Source organism: Chrysochloris asiatica, unplaced genomic scaffold (genome assembly GCF_000296735.1).
Source record: "Chrysochloris asiatica unplaced genomic scaffold, ChrAsi1.0 scaffold00016, whole genome shotgun sequence".
NCBI classification, from domain to species: Eukaryota; Metazoa; Chordata; class Mammalia; order Afrosoricida; family Chrysochloridae; genus Chrysochloris; species Chrysochloris asiatica.
Window position 1 is genome coordinate 11,444,351 of NW_006408534.1, and position 9,728 is coordinate 11,454,078.

The 9,728-nt window shown below is 43.9% G+C and overlaps 1 protein-coding gene and 2 pseudogenes across 2 annotated transcripts in view; all 3 read left to right on the forward strand.

Annotated features, from left to right (window-relative positions):
• Nucleotides 1-9,728, forward strand: part of RBKS (ribokinase) — a 237,104-nt gene that overhangs the window by 87,056 nt on the left and 140,320 nt on the right. The window lies entirely within an intron of this gene.
• LOC102824018 lies at nucleotides 2,248-4,848 on the forward strand (annotated as a pseudogene).
• LOC102842800 lies at nucleotides 2,584-3,461 on the forward strand (annotated as a pseudogene).

The following is a 9,728-nucleotide window of genomic DNA, read 5'->3' on the forward strand; positions in this document are numbered from 1 at the left end:
CACCTTTTAAAATAAATCCCATTTCTGCCCTAACTTGTTAGTTAGCTTTGTGATCTTGGCAGGGTTATCTGATTGTTCTAAACCTGGTCTATAAAATACATACATAAATACCCACTACAGAATTGTTCTGAGAATGGAATAAAATAAAATATAATACTGGGCATGATGTAAGTTTCAGTAAATCCCAGTTTTCTTCTTTCCTTTCAACTTCACTCTTTAAATCAAAATAAGTATAATATCCAGATTCCAGTCTCATTTGGTCAAAAATAAATTAAAAGCAGTCTCTCTAAGACAGGGTTTTTTCTTGATATTGTGGCAACAGTTCTGTAATTTGTGTTAAAAAGAAAATACAGAGAGAGGAATACATCGACTTTTTCGGATTAAGACTCTAGAAAACTGAAAAAGAACAACACTAAGTACGTGTGTGTGTGTGTGTGTGTGTGTGTGTGTGTGTGTAAGTGATTTATTCCAAAGCATATAGTGGTTTGCATAGCAGTACGTACAAAATAAGTTACTGAAGTGATTTTGTGGAGAATTTTAAAATGCATGGCCTGATTTAACAAGTTTTCCTCTTGGCAAAATAAAATGCTGTGGCAAATTCTCACTGACATTTAATGTATTTTTAATGGACTAGAAGCTGTCAGAAAGGATTCTAAGCCAAAACCATTTGGTTACATTTTCTCAGGGTGTCACAGATAAGATTCAGTGTAATGGTCAGCATCCTCTGCACTGCACATATCTTAATCGGATGATGTGAGTACAACATGCCACTTCCCTCATGCGTCTGCCTTTCCTAGTATGCATCAGGGTACATTTTCATGTAATTTCTCTTTTCTACTATCCCTTGATTCTCATATCCCTATTTCTTCTGTCCTAGTCTAGTCCTGTTACTCATCCAGTCTGTGGAGGAGTGAAAGATACAACCACCACAGCTGAGGATCTAACCTTTCACTGGTGAGCTAGACTAATCCAATAGACAAGCAGCCTGATCTGGAACTGACGTTTGGGTGGGAACCAAAAGTATTCCCTCCCTCATCTGCCAGACAACTCTTCAGCTGGAAGAGGGACTGGGACATAAAGGAAGAGCGGGAGGTGATGGCAGGCCAAGGACCTACTAGCCTACTTTACATCCTTACTAAGAGACAAAATGCCTGTGTAACAATTCTGCATGATCTTTCTCCCATAGTAACTTTGCAAGTATTAAATCTTGTATTTGTATGTACTTTACAGAGTAAATGTACTTTCAGATGCACTGGATCCTCAGAAAAACTGTATGACAAAGATATGGCAGGCATTATTCTCCCTAAATGAAAATGAAAAAACAGACTCAGAGAAGTCATTTTCTCATCCAAAGTCACATTCTTTAGTAAATTAGAAACTAGGATTTCAAACTCTCGAGGCCCAAATTCTGTCTGCTAGTCCACACTTTAAAAAAAAAAAGCAACTGCCACATCCCATTGTTTCAAGGAGCTAGGCCTTTATGAAGAGTATCTTTAGAAAAGTGAAAAAGCAAAAAAAAATTGTAACATCACCTAGCATGTAGCCCAAGTTTTGGATGTTTTTGCAACTCAAAGTCACAGAAGAGTCACTAGAGTGTTTTCTGTAATGTGCCCCCCATGCAATATATACACATGCATGAACACATACTTCTCTGTCAGGAACCCCTCCAGTCAGGCAGCTCTCTCTAACCACATGGACTGCCATTAGGTTAGCTTCTATGAGCGCAAGTATCTGTGTGTGTGTAAATTTCATGCATTTGAATTGTCACCTAAGAGTACTAAAAGGAGCACTGGATTGGGAGTCATAAAGTATGGTTTTGAATTCAGGATCAATTACTTTTCAAACAGGACAACTCTGCCAAGTCAGTCCATTCCCTGTTCTAGGAATTAATGAAATAGATTATCACAGTGGCAGCAGCAGTGGGCTCAAACATAACAACAATTGTGAGGATGGCACAGGACCAGGCAGGTTCTCGTTCTGTTATACAAGGGTCTCTATGAGACAGTACCTAACAGCTAATTCATGTTTCTTCTGAAATAAGAGAATTGGGCTGAGAGCTCTCATGGCTCTTTAATGGCACGCAATATGAACGGACTGATCACAGAGCAGAGCAGGCAAAACTAATGATCCTTGAGCACAGAATGCCCTGTGTATTCCCCACTAATCAGCATTATAAAACCTTCAAAACAGATGGTACAAATCAGCGAGCTCTCTTCTCGCGAGGCCGGTCGTTAGCCGTAGAGAAAGATGGTGGAAAATATAAAAGGTTGCAGCGTGTGTTGCCAAGTCTTAGAACCAGCTACAGGACCTGTGCTGCCTGGCCAAGCTTTCCTGCCTGTCTCTTGGCATCTCCAAGAGGAACCTCTATGATTCTGAAGTTGAGTACCTGTGTGATTACAAGCAGATTCGTGAGCAGGAGTATTACCTGGTAAAATGGCATGGAAATTTTCTGGTGCCCTTTTGCCTGTTAGCACAACGGGCTTAGGACCCTTGTGTGAAGGGTGTGATCCCTAAACTGGGGCAGGGTTAGAGATGGGTCGGCACCCCTTCTGACCCCTGGTCCTGCCGGTCTCAGGCGCGGACATGGCTCAGAACTTGAAGGACTTAGCAGGGTGGCGGCCTGCCAGCCCTCGGGGCATGGGCATGGGCATGGAGCTGAAGCTGGCGCTGTGGCATATGGCGTCTGTGAGTCCGTGTTCACCGAGGAAGGCGGCCAGAGGGCCATCTACTTTAATCGGATCGGTGGAGTGCAGCCGGACACCATTTTGGCCAAGGACCTTCACTTCAGGATCCCCTGGTTCTAGTACCCCATCATCTATGACATCCGGGCCAGACCCTGAAAAATCTCCTCCCCTACAGGCTCTAAAGATCTGGAGATGGTGAACATCACCCTGCGAGTGCTATCTCCACCCAATGTCATGGAACTTCCAAGCCTTGGGCTAGAATATGAGCGAGTGTTGCCAACCATCGTTAATGAGGTGCTCAAGAGTGTGGTGGCCAAGTTCAATGCCTCACAGCTGATCACCCAGTGGGCTCAGGTGTCCCTGTTGATCCTATGGGAGCTGACGGAGAGGGCCAAGGACTTTAGCCTCATCCTAGATGATGTAGCCATCACAGAGCAGAGCTTTAGCCTAGAGTATACAGCTGTTGTAGTAGCCAAACAAGTGGCCCAGCAGGAGGCCCAGAGGGCCCAGTTCTTGGTGGAAAAGGCAAAGCAGGAACAGCGGCAAAAAAATGTGCAAACGGAGGTTGAGGCAGAGGCTGCCAAGATGCTGTGAGAAGCACTAAGCAAGAACCCTGGCTACATCAAACTTCGTAAAATCCGGGTTGCCCAGAACATCTCCAAGACTATCTCCACGTCACAGAATCGTATCTATCTCACTGCTAACAACCTTGTGTTAAACCTCCAGGATGAAAGTTTCACTCGAAGAAGCGACAGCCTCATCAAGACTAAGAAATGAGCCTGGCGACCGAGAACTTCACCCTGAGAGGAAGTGGGTCTGTTGCTCCCCTGGTTTTCAAGGAGTCAGCCAGGGGTCCAGCATACCCCTAGCCAGCCCCAGTATCATGTGATAGATCCTCTGTGCCTCCCCTCCTAGCCCCTCTTGGATTAATGGAAGACTGACCCTTTTTCAAGGAAATGACTTTTCTCTTCCCCAGGGGTGTTTGAATAGTGTGTGTAGTGTGTGATTTCTTTGTGATTTCCTACAGTGTTGGTTCCCTCCCTCGAAATTGGGAGATAACAACCATCCCAGGAATTCTCAATAAAATTTTATTGCTTAAACTGGGGGGGGGGGGGGGGGGGGAATGGCATAGATACCCAGACTCAGAGAGCACCTGGGAACCACCGCAGAATCTCAAGTGAGTGCGCATTCTCAAGCAGTTCCACAAGGACTTAGAAAGAGAATTGTTTCGCCAACACCAGCACTCAAAGCCACCCGGCATTTGGACCCAAACTTGGCCAGCTACTTGGTGCAGAAAGCCAAGCAGAGGTGGGCCCTGAGGTGGTGGAAGCAGGAGCTCAATGCTAACAGCAGCCACCTGGGACGCATCACTGTGGAAAATGAGGTGGACCTGGATGGGCCTCCGAGGGCCTTTGTGTACGTCAATGAAACCGTGTTGGTGAGGACATCACACTCAACCAGGTAGCTGTGGGCTGTGCCAGGACTGTCTGTGGGCTCCTGCTGGAGGCTGCTGCCTGGGGGCATCACTGCACAAGTTGACCAGGGCCAAGTATAGCTGCGAGCTGGGCTGCCCATCTATGAGTGCAACTCACACTGCTGCTGTGGCCACGATTGTCCAAATTGCGTGGTACAGAAGGGCATCCGCTACAACCTCTGCATCTTCCACACAGATTACGGGCGCGCCTGGGGCATCCGCACACTGGAGAAGATCCGTAAGAACAGCTTCATTATGGACTATGTGGGAGAGATCATTACCTCAGAGGAGACAGAACGGCCTGGCCAGATCTATGACCACCAGGGCGCCACCTACCTCTTCTATCTGGACTATGTGAAGGATGTGTGGATGCCACATACTAAGGCAGCATCTCTCACTTTGTCAACCACAGTTGTGACCCCCAACCTATAGGTGTATAACGTCTTTATAGATAACCTTGATGAGCAACTGCCACGCATTGCTTTCTTTGCCACAAGGACCATCCGGACAGGCAAGGAGCTCACTTTTGATTACAACATGCAAGTGGACCACATGGACATGGAGAGCACCTGCATGGACTCCAACTTTGGCTTAGCTGGGCTCCCTGGTTCCCCCAAGAAGCGGGTCCACATTGAATGCAATTGTGGGACTGAATCCTACCGCAAATACTTCTGGCCCTTAGAAGTCTGAGGCCAGGCTGCCGTGGGGGCCTGATGCTGCCTGCCTTCCCACCCACTGCTGCTCTCCTGTCAGAGGAATGACTGTCAGGGCCTCCTGCCTGCTGCTGCCTGCCCCACGTGCTCCATACTCAGAGCTGTGTTGTCACTGAACCCAGGAGTTTCTTCTCCCCTTCCCAGCCCATTCTGGGGTTGCACTTACAAACCCCTTACCTACCTTCAGAAGTCATTTTTCTACATCAGGAGTTTCTACAGTCAAGATCTATGGCTTATAAAGGAGTTCTAAGAGGTGAGTTCTAGCCCAGCCCCATATTTGAAAAATGTTTGTTTTTGCACTGCTTCTGCCAGGAGCTTGAAGGGTCTGTTGTAGGGCTCCCTCCCTACTGCCCCGAGGAAATGGGGAGGCAACTCTAGGGCAGGCAGACTTGTTTAGAGTTCCCAGACCTACTCACTGTTCTCTAGGGCCAACAACTTTGTGTTAGTGAAAGAAAAGGGATTCCCTAGGACTAGGGCTGAGGCTCACAGTGATGCTAGTGTGGTTATGGAAGGTAGGAGCACTTCTTCAGGGTCACCTCATCTAAGAAGTGGTTACCTACCTGCCACTGGAGCCACTGACCAGTGCCAGGAAGGTAATCCCAGTGTTTCTGTCTTGAGGCAGGGCTGGAACTGAACTGTCTTCAGGGCATTCAGAGAAGGCGCCTAGGGATCTTGGCAGCTCTGAGGGTACTGGGAACCCAGACCTGGGGTGTGATGACTGCCAGGTCTGCTTGAAGTTGGAACCAAGACCTAGGTAGACCATAGATAGTACTTAGGATAAGAATGTGCATTGGTGCAGTGTTTGTGAGTGCCAGGCATTGGACAGAGCACCTGATCCATGTGGATTGTCTCAGGGAAGCATTGAAAACCAGAGTTGGATCCCAGGAAAGAGCCCATTTGGCAGAAGGCAAAGGACATGCCAAGAATTTGGGGGAGGTGGGGCAGGGAAGGGAGGATATAGTTTGCCCCTTAGGGTATGCTGTTGTGAGAGAGACACCCTGCTGCCTGCCAGCCCCAGATCCCAGCCCTTCATATTCACCTCAGGCCCACTGCCTACAGATATACAAAAGGTGAAGGTTCTGTTGGCTACCTTGCCCCTTGCTTTCCCTTCATGAGGTCTTCTCTTGGAACCCTTCTATGACTACCTGTGCCCAGAGTGCCCCTGCGTGAGGCTGTGTGCAACTGTATGCCCTCCTGCCAGATGCCAGGTCCGTGTCTCTGTCTGTCTTTCCCTACCTCCAAGACTTCATCTGGTTCTGTGTATAACCCTTGGCCTTCCCACCCTGGAGTGGGCATCATTAAAGTGAATTGAACAATAACAACAAAAATATGGTAAAATCGTCACCATCATCGCTGGTTTATGATCACAGATCCTTTAGCTATACTCCTTACAAATAGAGATGTTTTAATTAAATACACTGTATAATTAGGTATTGTTGTTGTTATGTGCCGTGGAGTCGGTTCCGACTCATAGCAACCCTGTACAGGGTTTCTGAGGCTGTAAATCTTTATAGGAGTAGAAAGGCTCATCTTTCTCCTGCGGAACAGCTGGTAGTTTTGAACTTCTGACCTTGTGGTTCGCAGCCTGATTCGTAACCACTACACTACCAGAACTCCTTATAATTAGATATATTAGTTGTTAAAATAGAGGAAAAAGACTGTTCAATCTTGGCTTGTATCAGAACTCTCATCTTGCTTATTACCAAAATGAAAGCATTGGTTTTAAAGAACCTGAATCATCAAAAATGAGTCCTTACCCCTGTATAGCCCCCACCTTCCTGAGGTCACGATGCTATGAGGTCAGCCCCCTGCAGAGCTGGTGCTACAGCTGCTTTTGATGAAATTATACGTGTTGGTTCTGGTCTTTATAGTAAAAAGAACAATTATAGATCATTGAGATTAAATTTTAGGTATGATGCAGTCTTTTTTTTTTTTCAACTTTTTATTGTGAGTTGAGTAAAGGTTCACAGAACAGATCATCAGTTTCACATTCAACAAATCATATACTTTGCTTCATTACAATGATTACAATCTCCTCCATATACCAACAGCATTTACTTCTATTTTCTTTAACTATTACATTCCTCCGTGTCTCCCGCTACCTTCATCTTTCTTCTGCCAACTTCTCTCATGTGTATTGCTTGACCTGTCACCTGTGTTAACATGCATCTACCCTCTACTCCACTCTTCCATAACTGTCATTTTTTCTTTTGTCAAGGAAACTTTTTTTTAAGTTTTTACAACATTGGTTTTATACAATTTTGTCCTTTTGTAGTTGACTAATTTCACTTAGCATAATGTCTTCCTGGTTCAACTGTGTTATTCAATGTTTTGTAGTATTCCTGTTTGTATGTACCAAAGTTTGTGAAATCCTTCTGTTGATGGGCATTTATGCTCTATCCATCTTTTGGATATGTCTCCTGTAGACAGCATATTGAAGGATCCTGTTTTCTTATGCATTCTGCTGTCTCTGTCTCTTGACTGGTACATTTAATCTATTTACATTCAGTGTAATTATCAATAAGAATTGATTGCTGTCATTTTTCTGTGTTTTTGTGGTGCTGCTGTATTCTTCCCCATAATTTTCTATACTGAGTTCATTTTGTTTGTGGGTTTTCTTTTCATTTCTGATGTGTTAATATTTACTAAATCTGGTTTTCCTTTTTATTTGGATGTGCAGGTGTCTTCGTTTCCTTTGAGGTTACCCTTCAATTTATTTTTTTCCCTCCTTAAAACAGTCTGTTTTATCTTGAAATCTACTTGACTTCCTTGCCATTTGAAAAGTTCTGTATCTACTCTATTCCCTCTTTTTGCTTTGTAGTTGACTTCATTATACATTGATATCTCTGGTTCCCTATTTTCAGTCTTGTAGGTTTAACTTTCAGTACTTCTGTATCTGGATTGGAATCCTGGTGTGGCACTGTAGGTAAGCACTGGACCACCAGGTCGGCGGTTTGAATTCACTCTTTGGAAACCCTCTACAGGGTCACTATGAGTCAGAACCAGCTCAGTGTCACTTAACATATCTGAATTGAGTTCTGGATGGTGGTGTTATGCATGGTAATCTCAGTTTGTTGTCTGCTATTGTTGGTTCTCAGTCCAGAGAACACCTTTGAGCACTTTATGTAAAGTTGATCTGTTCATTACAAATTCCTTTCATTTCTGTTTATAAGTAAATATCCTAGTTTTGCTGTAGTATTTGAGGGACACTTTTGCTGGGTCTATGATACTTGGTTGGCAATATTTTTCTTTCAGAGTTTTCTATATATTATCCCATTGCCTTGCTTACATGGTTTCTGCTGAAAAATCAGAACTTACCTTATGGGTTCTCCGTTATAGGTAACTTTTTCTTTTGTTTAGCTCATCAACTGGTCTTCTAGATCTCATTCTTTGCCACTGTAATTCTCATTGGCATTGACAAGCTGATAAGACAACCAGAAGTGTAGTCCATCTTACCATGTAATTGATCATTGTTACTGTTGGGAGCTATTATCGCCTCCACTCCATGGTACATTCTGTGTTCTCTAGTTTCACGTGGTTCCAGGATGGAATGATGTTTTTATCTGACCCATTACAAATTTGCATACTTCTTTGATTAGCTACGTCTACTAATTCATATTTCTTCATCATGGTAGAATATTTATTCTTGTGACCCTATTAGCCAAGGAAACTATTTCATGGCATTCTCTTTCCTCTGAATGTTATTTCTAATTAGGCTCTCAGCCTATGTATCACTTGGGTTTTCTTAGTAAAAAATGTTTTCCCTTGGGGTAAGACATAGGCCAATAAGATTTGATTCTTATTTATACAGTTAACAAATTATAGAATTCTTTATTCAAGCAATTTGATAAAATTTAGAGTAGCTCCAGACTGTCTTCCTCAGAATAGTCCATTAGTAATTTAAGGACCACTTCTATGATCACCCCAAATTTCTATCCCTTAGTTTCCACATCTGTACAATGGTGCTCTTTGCCTTATCTGTGGCCTGTGAACTACAAGGTCAGCAGTTCAAAGCTACCAGCTGTTCCTTGGAAACCTTTTGTAGGGTCACTGTGAGTTAGAACTGACTCAGTGGCACTTAACACAACCTGAATTGTTTTGAGGACCATGCAAAACGTGCTTTGAAAACAGCAAGTTAGTCTATTCTTGTGTTTTTATAAAGTCCATAGAGTTGGAGGAGACTTTCTATGCCTTCTCTCACATTGCGGCATGGCTTCTTCCTTCCTGTCATTTAGGTGTCCAGTCGAATATCTTCTGCTCCAACAAGTTTCCCCTGACTATTCTATCCAAATCAGCCACCACCCAGCCCAACCACATTCTAAACCAAATAACTTTTGGGTGTTTGTTACGTGCCAGCAAGTCGGTTCCAACTCATAGCAACCTTATGTAGAGTTTTTTCAAGGAGCAGCTGTTGAGTTTGAACCACTGACCTTGCAATTCAAACCATCTATGCAGTCCAGTGCTTTATCCTACATACCAGGTCATTTAGCTGTACATATATTAGAAGGTACATAGGGACAGAGATTGTGTCAAACTCCAATGCCTAATGCTAGTAAGTGCTCTAAATTCTTCACAAATGAATGTCTTGTCTGGAATGTCCTCAGTAACAAGTGAGTAGGATTATAATGAAGTTGGAGAAAATAGTAGTCAAAGCTGCCTTGAGCTGTGTTAGTCAGACTTTTTTTTTTTTTTTTCAGTAACAGCCCAAGTCCAACCAACTTAAACTAAAAGGGAGCATAACATGTAACTGGGAATAGTCCCAGGGTTGCACACAGAATTGAAAGCAAACCTACAGACATAAGGATTATTAGGTGCTATTGAGTTGGTTCTGACTCCTGACAACCCTATGCACAGAAT